Here is a 12638-nt window from a genome sequence, read left to right as displayed (position 1 = left end):
CTCTGCAAACCTTCATTACTCCTTATCTTCAAGGTCAGATTAAATTACCTATTGTGGCCACAAGAATGATATCTTGTAGTTGGAAGGTATGAAAGACATGGAAATGAAGAAGCAGCAATTGCAGGAACCAACGTAACAGTCTCCATCCCTTTTGTGCATGCTTGTGATGTCACAATGTGCATAGAGGAGGTCAAGGCTTGCACTGTTGCTGTTTTAATCATCTGTGCATCAACACCCCTGAGATCAATGCATAGCAATAACAATAGCACTTAGACTTACATACCACTTCATAGTACTTTACAGCCCTCTCTAAGCAGTTTACACAGTCAGCTTATTGCCCCCAACAATCCAGTTCCTCATTTACCAACCTCGGAAGGATGGATGGCTGAGTCAACCTTGAGCCAGTCAGGATCGAACTCCTGGCAGTGAATTGAATAAGCTGAATTAGCCTACAATACTGCATTCTAATCCATGGCTCCTTCAGAGTTGCCTTCAGTGTAGACATATCTCTCCCAGCACTTGTTACCTCCAGAGCACTTTCTTTCAAGAGCTCTTCTCATAACTGCCACTTCCATAGCTTCCCTATTCCTTATACCAACTTCTCTCCAACTTCTAACTTGGAAGAGAAAATGGAAGAAATTCAGTAGTGGGATTCAAATACCTGAACAACCAGTTCTCTGCGTGGATACCATTTCCAGAAGTCCATTCGAGGTCTGGGTCTCCAAGGCCCAGAACAGCCTTTCAGAAGCGGTGTCCACGCACTTCTGGTGGGCTGTTCTGGGCCTGGGAGGCCTCCCCCAGGCCTCCGAGGCTCAGAACTAACTTCCAGAAGTGGTGTCCACACACTTCCAGTGGGCCGTTCTGGGCCTGGGATGATATGTCTGCAAGAAAACAACCAACCTCAGGGAGCACCAAGGACCCCACAGTGGTCCACCACTGGGAGTGAAAGGAAGTTCCTTAATTCGCAATCCTTGGCATATTTACACATAAGCTCTTAATTTCAAAAAAACCACGGATTGAACCTGGCTGTTACCGATTACCTTTCAAATTTCAGGAGAATGGAAATACGATGTGAGTACAATAACTGCCATGTTTCCCTGAGATTTGAAATGACTATTTATGAAACATAATATCCTCAAGAATAAGCAACATTTTTTTTTGATACCTATAGGCAGGGAGGAAGGGTAGTGAACACAACAGTGTCTGAAAAGCCATTTAGAAAATTGTTTAAAAGTTTTCCTTAACAACACTTTTGTCGAAGGCTATAATTTCCGTCTTTGAAGAGGGTTTTCATGAACCCTTCCTCATTTTCCCCTTTAGGATAAATTTGTTTTATTCATTAGAAATCACTTTCAGCTGTTCAGTAAACTGCTATTGTCTGGGCTTCTTATACAAAGAGGACACTTTGTGTTGCCTTTATAAACCCCAGCTTGCCTGCCTGCCTGCCTGCCTGCCTGCCTGCCTTCCTCAGCTGTTTGTTGTACCTTGGCAGTATTGAAATGAGAGTTGAAAGTTGTTGCATATGGGGTTTTTTTCCCAGCCCAGATGTGCTTACCTTGTGCATTCACGCACACACCTTCAATCACACATGTTAATATTTAAAACATGTCTATTTTTAACTTTCTGAGGCTCCAGGCAACACACAAATCTGAGCATTAATACAAATTAAAAGAACACCTTTTTGGGACTTCAAGAGAAATAAGAGCACAGTGACCCTTTGCAAAATCTACAATGTCTTGTTGTAGACAACTTTACTGGTGAGCATCACTTAATGATGGCTTGTCAGATAAACCACAAATTAGAGGTCCCCAATCATGCTAAGCCATAGAGCATGGCCCACAAACCATGGTGGATTGACAGTATAGTTCAGATTAAATAAATCACATTAATCACTTAGCATGTTTTAATATCAAAAACAATGTTGGGCCATAAATGCCCTCCCTTTTGTATACAGATAGTCCTCAACATACTACCACAATAGAGACCAGAATTCTGTTGCTAAGTAAGGCAGTCATTAAGTGAATCACATCCAATTTTATGACCTTTTTGCCATGGTTATTAAGCAAATCACTGCAGTTGGAAGTGAATCACACAGCCATTAACTGAATTCAACTTCCCCATTGACTTTACTTGTTAGAAGTCAGCTGGAAAGGTCACAAATTGTGATCATGTGACCCCAGGACACTGCAATCATATGCTGGTTGCCAAGTGCGTGAATCACATATCTGTGAGGATGCTGCATTGGTTGTTAAGTGTGAGGACTGGTTGCAAATCACTTTTTTCAGTGTGTGATGTCTCTCTTGGGCAACTCCCCAGATTCCTCCTCAGATGTCAGCTCGGGGGAGATTGAGCCCAGTGGAGAAGAGAAGTAATAGCTTTCTGCACCTGATCCAAGAACATGCAGGGCAGAGAAAAGGCAGGAATAGCAGAAGTCAGCCATACTGCTTGAGAGGAGAAAACCCCACTCATCTTGATGGGCTGTACTGGAAAGCTATTTATCACAGCAGACAGAGGGAGGCGTTGCTGGGAATCATGTTGGTTTTCTAGTTGTTGATTGTCATGATTCCTGCTTCACTTTAAATTGACACCAGGTTTGGAATTGTGCCTTGGAGACTCTGAACTTTTCTTGCCATTTGAGCTCTCTTGTGTGTGGATTTACGTTTTGCCTGGTGGAGTTCTTTTGTTTGAGCAACTTTCAATTGCTTTGTGGACTAGCAGGGCATTGCTCTGTGGACTAATCTCGGCCTACTTGTGGCTGGACTTAATTGAGACAGTTCTAAGCTTTTGGTGAAGGGAATTGCTGGGGAATATTAATAAACTCACTAAGTTCCATGAGTGGGATAGCACAGAATGTCATTATAACTTCAAACGGTCACTAAACAAATGGTGGTAAATTGAGGACTACCCATATGTGCGCATTGTCACAATGCACGCACAGAAGGAGCAAGTGTCGTATTACAATGCTGCTGTTATCATTCTGCCCACTATCTCGGCATCTGCTGCTACAGAAATATGATGCCAGGAAGAAGCTAAAGATGCTTAGCCTTGCTTTCAACTTAACAAAATGTGTTTTCCTCTGAATAAACCAGCCTCTGAAATCAACAGTTGATGCTCATTTACTCTAAAATTGATTAGAAATAGACAAGTCAAATTTTCACTAGTTAGTCTACAAAGCTTTTCCTTGCCAAAAAATAAAAACCTGCCACACCACTCTTGTTTGAAGGCATATTTCACTTTTTTTTCTCAAACTAAGTACCAAACATGTTTTGAGACCTTGCTGAGCCAAATATAGAATAATAAGGGGAAACAGAAGACTCAGCTCTCTCTCTATATATAATATAGTCCACCTTCCCTTAAGTTCTCAGGTTAAAGAGATGCGGATGTTGGATTACATCATGTCCCCATATAGAAGGTTTTACATGAGTCCCCCCTCCCACTTCTTTTGGAGGGAGAGGATTTTTTTTTCTATTTTTAAATCATGTTTTTCCTCTATGGTGTTTATAGTCACTTCCTGGTGGCCAATATAACCGGAAACAGGAGAGAAGTTGGTTCTATTGTTACTTATAAAGTTCACATGCCGCAAATTATTGGATCTGCTCCATCCCATTTTCTCTGTCATTTTGCTACCAAACAACGTCTTCTCCCCAAGAAGGAAGTAGAAAATGTTGACATACTGGACAATTGAAAGCAGAGTCCCCATTCTATTTATTTATCAGATTCATTATGCTACATAATCATTAAACAACATAAAGAGATATCTAGGACAAATTAAAACACAATGCAATTCTGCAAGAAATATCAAAATAACAAGCAACTCTCCAGGAAATACAAACATTAAAACAACTGTAATGTACTAGTAGGCTCACCCAAAACCTAAGGTTTTAGCACCTTCCTAGACAACGAGGTCAGGGAGATGCATTTTGGAGGAATGCTAGTAGAGATAGTTGGAGCAGTGATGAAAAAGTCATACTTTTAGGGTTCCATATATGGTCTTGAGGGGACCTTGGTGCTCTCTGAGCTTGATGGTTTTCTTGCAGACATTTTATTATCCAAACTAGGTAACATCACCGGTGCTAGCACTGATTCTAGCACCAATGATGTTACCTAGTTTAACTAGCACTAATGATGTTACCTAGTTTGGGTAATGAAACATCTGCAAGAAAACCACCAAATTCAGAGAGCACCAAGGACCCCTCATTCAACACTGAGCTACAAATATTCTCTTTTAGTGGTATATGACCTTACTTCAGAGGAGACACCATGTTGGGGGGAAAGGTAACAACGATTAGGGAAAGGTGGTCCTACAAATAACCAGTCTCTGAGCCATGAAAATCTTTAAGGTGGCCACCAATATCTCAAAAGGCACCCAGGAGCCAATTGGAGACCCCTGCAAACTTTAACAATAATGGTGTCACATGGCTGTACTGAAATGTGCCCATAATTACTTGCACTGCTGCATTCCTTCTGCCCCTGCTGTAGCTTCTGAATTATTTTCAAGTGCAGCTTCCAATGAGAAGTAACTGAATCATGAGTGACCATGAGAAGAGTCTACCAATCCAAGGAAGGACATGGCTGGCCCAGGAGATGATAACCTTTGGGATGCAATATAAGCAACAATAAGTATGGACATTTTTATGGGGCTGCTGAAATGCAAGATAATTGGAGGATATCGATAGTCCTTGACCTATATCCAGTAATCATTACGAGACTTTATGAAGTTACAGTGGCCTCAGAAAGGGCTATTTGCAACTTGTAAAGCACTTCTGGCCATCGTAAAACATTGCCCCCACCCCCTGTGGTCACATGACTGCATTTCAGGTGCTGGCCACCAGTTTACATTTACAACTGCTGCAGCATCATATGGTCGTGTGACATGATTTGCAATGTTTTTTGCTGGTTTCTGGCAAAAATGCCCATGGAGGAGAATGGGTTTGCTTAACAACCCAGTGATTCACTTAACAACTGCTGTAAAAATGGTGAAAAATCAAATCCAGTAGGGTGGATGCCTCAACTTACGACCACAATGACTTACAACTGAAATTCCAGTCCCAATTGTGATGGTAAGTTGAGGACTATCTACCACAAATGTTGTCCCTGTCTTATAAAATGGGAAAAACAAAAATCCAACAAAATGTAAAGTGATAATCTGATACTGTTGGAAGATTCTAGGCCATATTCTAAGATGTTGATCTCTGTGTGTCCTAAACAAATGGAGTATTGACCAGATATCAGTGTGGGTTTCTTGAGAGCAAATCTTGCCAGACTCATTTTTGAATGAAGGCAAATATATTGTACATGTCCCAGGATAATGTTGCAAGATCCAATCTGGGTCAGTCTCTGGGACCAGCGGTTTAGTCTTGTTCATATTAGTAAAGTTGGAAGGGACCTTGGAGGTCATCTAGTCCAACCCCCTGCTCGGGCAGGAAACCCTACACCATTTCGGACAAGTGGCTGTCCAGTCTCTTCTTAAAAACTTCCAGTGTTCTCACTTTGTATCTTCTGCTCCTGGGAAAAAGGGTGGAGTTGTTATTTATGTTAAACAAAATCTACCAGCTTGTCTGGTTGAATCAGATCCCCAGGGAAGATATGTGATTATTGAACTTGGTTTATATGGTAAGAAAGTACGGATGGGTTAACAGCTGTTTATTATAAAGCTTTAATAGAGGAGATGATTCAACCATTAGGTGATCTTTTTAATGGTATTCTACAGGGTTCAGAGATCCCTCCTTCATGGCGTAGTGCCTTTATATCACTGATTCCAAAGGAGGATCAAGATCTTACTTTACCAAAGAATTACAGGCCTATATCTCTTTTAAATGTGGATTATAAGATATTTGTTAAAATTTTGGTAAACAGATTGATGAGGGTTGTGCCTTACCTTGTGCATAAAGATCAATCTGGGTTTATAACTGGAAGGTATATGAAAAATAATGTTAGACAAATTATTAATGTATTAGAATATTTAGATAAGAACAACCAAGTCTCTGCAGGGCTGATATTTTTAGATGCCGAAAAAGCATTCGATCAATTGAATTGGCATTTTATGTTAAGAGTAATGGAAGAGATGAATTTTGGTGAAAAGATATTACAAGCTCTTACGGTAATCTATCAAAAACAAACGGCGCAACTTATTGTTAATGGAGGTTTGTCAGAGGTTTTTACAATAGAGAAAGGTACTAGGCAGGGATGTCCATTATCACCCTTGTTGTTTGTTTTAACATTGGAAATATTGTTGATTAAAATTCGAGAGTCGCAGGAAATTAAAGGAATAGAAGTTAATAAAAAAGAATATAAGTTAAGAGCCTTTGCGGATGACTTGGTTGTTACTTTGTCGCAACCTGTTCATTCTGCAGTAAAGTTATTACAGTTGATTCATTATTATGGTCTGGTCTCGGGTTTTAAGATTAATGTTAATAAGACTAAAATTTTACCTAAAAATATGACTAGTCAGGAGAAGCAGACTTTGGCTAACTCGACGGGTTTTGAAATTGTTAATAAGGTAAAATATTTGGGGGTGATGTTATCTGTTTCTAATGCAAAACTATTTAAAAATAACTATGAAAGGTTGTGGGCTAGGGTACAGAATGACTTGAAGAATTGGGAGAAGTTGCAATTATCCCTCATGGGAAGAATTGCAGTGATAAAAATGAATATTCTACCCAAGTTTCTCTTTTTGTTTCAAATTTACCGATTTTGAAGAATGAGATTAATCTAAGTGAATGGCAGAAAGGCCTTAATAAATTTATTTGGGCAGGGAAAAAGCCAAGGGTTAAGTTTAAAATTATGCAAGACTTCCGCGAGAGGGGTGGGCTCAAGGTACCGAATTTGAAACTATATTATGATGCGGTGGTTTTAACACTAATCAGTGACTGGGTAAATTTGACAAATCCTGAGATACTTTATCTCGAGGGATGGGATTTACTTTTTGGGTGGCATGCCTATTTAATATTTAACAAAAAGATGGATCGGGTTTTTAAATCTCATATTTTAAGAACTTCTTTACTTAGGACTTGGAGAAAATATTATAAAAGTGATTTTAAAGTACCATTATGGGCTATACCTTGGCATGCGATAGAAGGAATAAAAAGAGGTGCTAAAATGGATATGGTGTCTTATAGACATTTACTTAGGTGGGATGGACAAAACTGGCAGTTAAAATCACATGAAGAGTTAGCACAAGAAAATATTATTTACTCTTGGTTTCAATATAGGCAATTAGCAGATAGATGGAAGGTGGATTGCAAGGTGGGCCTTCTTAGACAAGATGAAAATTTTATTAAGCAAGTGAAGGATCAAAGACAAGCCCACATTAAGAGAATTTATGGGGTTCTAGTTGAATTGGACTCAGAAACGGAACTAATTAAAGATTGTATGATTAGATGGGCGCAGAATTTTGGTGAGCCAGTTCCATTGGACACCTGGGAAACTATTTGGGTGAGAAATGTCAAATTTACACAAGCACAGAATTTAAGGGAGAATTTCTATAAAATGTTTTATAGATGGCACCTTGATCCACAAAAAATGTCTTTTATGTACCCTGACCTACAACCTAAATGTTGGAGATGTGGGTGTATGGATGCTACTTATTATCATATTTGGTGGTCGTGTAGAGAGATAAAAGCATTTTGGATTAAGATATGGTGGAATATCCAGAGAATTTTTAAAAGGAAGGTAAAATTTACTCCGCAATTATTTCTGTTGGGTATAGTTACTGATTGTGATACAAAGGAGGTTATATTGATGTTAAATTTGATTACAGCCGCGAGGCTGTTAGTTGGACAATATTGGAAGAAGGAATCTTTGCCTACACTGCAGGAATGGTTTCTTAAAGTGTCCTATTTGGCGGAAATGGCAAAGATTTCGGCTTTCTTAAAGCAACAAACGCAAGAGAAATTTCTTGCTGTTTGGGATAAATGGATAAAATTTATACAGTTTAAAATGGATATTAAAAAATATTATATAGCTTTTTCTTAATTTTTATTTTTATATATATACATATATATTTTAAAATATAATTTTTTGATTGTTTTTTAATTAAGCCTATATTCTGCTCTAGGAAGCTCGGGGGGGGGGAGAAGGGGGGGGTTTGGGGGAGGTTGGGGAAGGGAGGGTTTGTTGTGTAATGTTTAGTTTTTTTCTTTGTATATGTTTTTTGTCTTTGTATTGTTTTGTTTTTTTCCTTCTTTTTTGTAAAACTTATAAAACTTTTAATAATAATAAAAAAAAAAACTTCCAGTGTTGGAGCATTTACTGCTTCTGGAGGCAAGCTGTTCCACTGATTAATTGTTCTCACTGTCAGGAAGTTTCTCCTTAGTTCTAGGTTGCTGCTCTCCTTGATTAGTTTCCACCCGTTGGTTCTTGTCCTGCCTTCAGGTGCTTTGGAAAATGGCTTAATTCCCTCTTCTTTATGGCAGCCCCTGAGATATTGGAATACTGCTATCATGTCCCCCCTTCTGAGCTTTCAGATTCATGCTGGAGCCCATCCTCAGAGAACTTCTTTCTACCAGAATTGTGGTTTGGATATTCTATGCTTGGTAATTTATGTGGTGCCTTCCTATTGGTTGATTAGTGTATTGATGGCCAGTGATTGGCTGTTGTTTCCTTGTGCTGCCAAGTCCTCATATTTATGCACATATAAATACGACACATGTTATGTATTGATATTAAGAGTTAATGTGTTTTAATTAAACGTGTCTCCAACTGTTTTGGAGGGAAAGTTAAGTTTATGTTTGAGCGGGAAAACACGGTTTGATTTGACTGGTCGCCGCCTAGAGGCGGCAAGTATAAATAGCCGTCTTTCTGTCGGTTAAGCCAGTTCTGTTTTCTGCTGCAATAAATAGCGTTGTATTAAACCGGTCTGGTTAATGCCTCCAAAAACCCACAACACAATACATAGAATAGCCCAAAGTACACATTCCAGTAGAGAGAAGTTTCCTGTGGATGGGCTCCAGAATGAGTCCAAAAGCTGAGAAGACTGAACATTTGGTCCTGGTGACCAACCCAGAATGGATTCTGCATCGTTTTTTATTAGTTAACTCTCTTAATAGACAATGGGAATGCTGTAAATATAATATACCTTGATTTCATAAGCATTTGACACAATACTTTATCACATGATGATTAGAAAGCTAACTTAAACAGTGTCACAATGAAGAGAATACATAGCTGATTTGAAAATTATATTCAAAGAGCATTTATCAATGGTTCTTCATCAAACTGACAAGTGTCATCACCTGAGTGACACTAAGTTTATTCTTGGGAATTCTGCACTTCAGTGTATTCATTAATGATGAAAAGGTAAAATGGATGTGCACAACACTAAGTGAGATTGCTAAAATCCTGAAAGACAGAAATAAAATTCAGATTAATGGCTTGGAAAAATTAATGAAAATATAATGCCAAGTTCTTCATTTAGAAAACAAAACTCAAACTCACAAGTATATGATAGGGATAACAGCCGGATCTGCAAACATCTTGGAACTGTAGTTGAATGCAAAGTAAATATGAGCCAGCACTATGATGTTGATACAAAGAAGATAAATGCAATTTTATTGTTTGACTGAATTAGCCAGCTGCATGATATGGCTGCATCAACAAAAGGATGACTTCTGAATCATGGAAATAATCATTGCATTCTGTTCCATTTGTGCCAAATCACATTTCAAGTGCTACAACCAGTTCTGAGCACTACACTTTAAAAAAAAAAAAAGGATTTGTAGAAACTGGAACAAGTGCAGAGAAAAGCAACAATGATAATGAGGGAACTAGGAACTAAGCCCTTTGCAAAAATATTGAAGGTAGGAATATTTAGCCTTGAGAAAAATAATTTTTGTGGAATGCATGTGGAATGTGGTAGTACTTTTCAAATACCTGAAAAGATATCACATAGAAGGTCAAAGCCTGTTCTTTCTTGTTCCAGACTGCAAAAGGTACAGAAACGGATTTAAGGTCCAGGAAGGTAGATTCCAGCTGGATTTTAGAAAAATATGTCTTAACTGCATGAACAGTTTAATAGTGGAAATCATTACCATAGATGGGTTCCTCTTCACGAAAGTGTTCAAATAGATGCCATCTGGTGAGAATTGTTTAATTTGAATTTTAACCTGAGCATGGGGTTGGTCTCAGTGGCTCTTTCCAACTTGGGGGTTCTATGATTCTATTGTATTATTTAGTGCTGCACTTTGTAAATCAAACTGGGTTACAAGAAGATTGCAGGAATTCAGTAAATAAGCAAGAAAACACATTTATTTTGAAAATGCCTCAGATAGAAGCTACAAGAAAGGCAACGAGGAAGAAAATAGACTGTATGAAGCAGAACGATTAATAAAAGGTAGAAGAAGATTTAGTGTAAGAGATTGTTCCTGGAATAACAGCAACAGCTTGACCTATTTAAATTCTATGTCTAAGTTCGTTCATCATGTTGAACAAGGGTTTGTAGTATAATCCACGTCACCTTAGTTCACACAGCATGTTTCGTAAAAACTAGTATGCCATATAAGTTAATAGTATTAAATTTTATATGTTATATCTCATTTAGCATCATTTAGCTTTGGCAATTGAAACAAATTCCTGGACTTAAAATTCTTCAACTCCAAGCATATGTTTTTGCACAAATTTGTTTTTTAAAAAACAAACAAAAAACAGAGTTCAAATCTTAAAGATGGGAGCTTTTCTTCAACTGCGACTCTTATGAAATTTTGAAAGCTAAATTAACTTCTCAGCTTTATTATCTCATTGGTTTTAAAATCAACAACCTCTATGCACAATATAATCCTCTGCAAAACTTCAGAAGTGGAATTTGGGATTCAACGGAAATTAAGAGGAGGAAAGTCCAAAATATCTGGATGGCCAGGAAACCCCCTACTTAATTATCCATAAATCTAAAATTTGACCCAAAATGATATGAGAAAGCATATGCCTCTCACATAAAGTCACACTTTCTATTTGAGTGAATGGGGTTATAAGACCTTTTGAAAGCAGCCTTAGCACCAAAACAGAGCAAGAAATTTTCCTGCAGAACACGACCTCCAGGTTTAGGTCAGACCTGAGTTCAAATTCATACAGATATTGGATGAATTCTTGACTGAGTCAACAAAAAACCAAAATAATAAAACTCACATTCTGGAAGATCAAGAGCTGCCAATCTGGAAATGGCAAGCTATCACAGATGTGCTGACACAGGAGTCCCCAACCCTCGGTCCGTGGACCAGTACTGGACCATGGCATGGCAGCAACCGGGCCGCACAAACAAGCAAAGTCCTATCCACGAGATGCAGGCAGCACACAAAAACCACGCACCCTTCGGTCCACGGAAAAACCTTTCTCCACGGATCTGGTCCCTGGTGATCAAAGGGTTGGGGACCTCTGTGCTAACATGATGAATTAGATGAATACGGACAAAATTAGCTATTTTCCCCCAAAGTATTGAGATTGTCAATTTACTAGTAATCCTATGGATTATCTGATTGAGCAGTGATCCACCAATCACATAAGGTTTTGCAGGTGTGACCAAGTTCCTGGGTGAGTCACTGCCTTTAATTTATCCCATGGAGTAAGGGCATTTAAGTAGTCTTTGCTTAACAACCAGTCACTTAGAAACCCCTCAAAAGTCCAATGGGTCCCCCAAAAAAGTACGTACCATCTGAATTCAAAGTTCCAATGGCCATGAGCCCTTGATTGCTTAATGACTGATGCAAAAATAGTCGTCAAATTGGGTTGATCACACTTAATAGTTAACAGCACAACATAGGACCATAATTCCAAGCTCAATTACAGTCATAAATCAAGGACTACCTGTGAATAATTCAGTTTGACTTAGGGAACTTTGAGAGCCAGTTTGGTATAGTGGCCAAAACATCAGGGTCAAAAAGGGAGACTGTGAGTTTGAGTCCGATCTTGGACACAAAGCCAGCTGGGTGACCTTAGGACAATCATTTTATCTCCGCCCTAGGATAGCAGTATAATGGAAAAAACCTCTTCTGAAAAACTCTGCCAAAAAACAAAACAAAACCCTGCAGGAAATCACTGAAAATCGGCCATGATTGAGTGGAAAAGGGGGGGGGAAGGAATTGGAAGTGTTTAGCTCAGTGGTTCTCAACCTTTTTAATGCCGCGACCCCCAACCGGTCGTACGTTGAGGACTACTCAACCGGTCGTAAGTCGAGGACTACTCAACTGGTGCACCGTTTGCAGAATGGGACTTTTGGCGGGCTCAGCAGGGCAGAGACAGCCTGAACAATTCCTATTGGCTTTTGAAAGCCAATAGAATTAGACTCTATTTAAGAGAGTCTATTCTATTGGCTTTCAAAAGCCAATAGAATAAAAGGGAGTAGCACAGCTAAGGAAAAGGGGGAAAAAATGGCGGACTGCATTGTTTGGCGACCCCCGTGAAATGGTCGTTCGACCCCAAATGGGGTCCCGACCCACAGGTTGAGAACCACTGGTTTAGCTTAAGAAGAGAAGGCAGAAGAATGGTAGGAGCATTCAAATACTTGGGGAGCTATCACAGAGAAGAAGGTGTGGATTTATTCTCTGGGGCAGGGGTCTTCAAACTTGGCCCTTTTATGACTTGTGGACTTCAACTCCCAGAATTCCTCAGCTCCTCTAGGGCTCCCAAGGGTAGGACAACAGCCAATGGGT

Source organism: Crotalus tigris, unplaced genomic scaffold, assembly GCF_016545835.1.
Source record: "Crotalus tigris isolate CLP2741 ecotype Arizona unplaced genomic scaffold, ASM1654583v1 scf7180000024310.2302065, whole genome shotgun sequence".
Taxonomy (NCBI): Eukaryota; Metazoa; Chordata; class Lepidosauria; order Squamata; family Viperidae; genus Crotalus; species Crotalus tigris.
The sequence above is the reverse complement of the archived record's forward strand: the minus strand, read 5'-3'. Positions refer to the sequence as shown.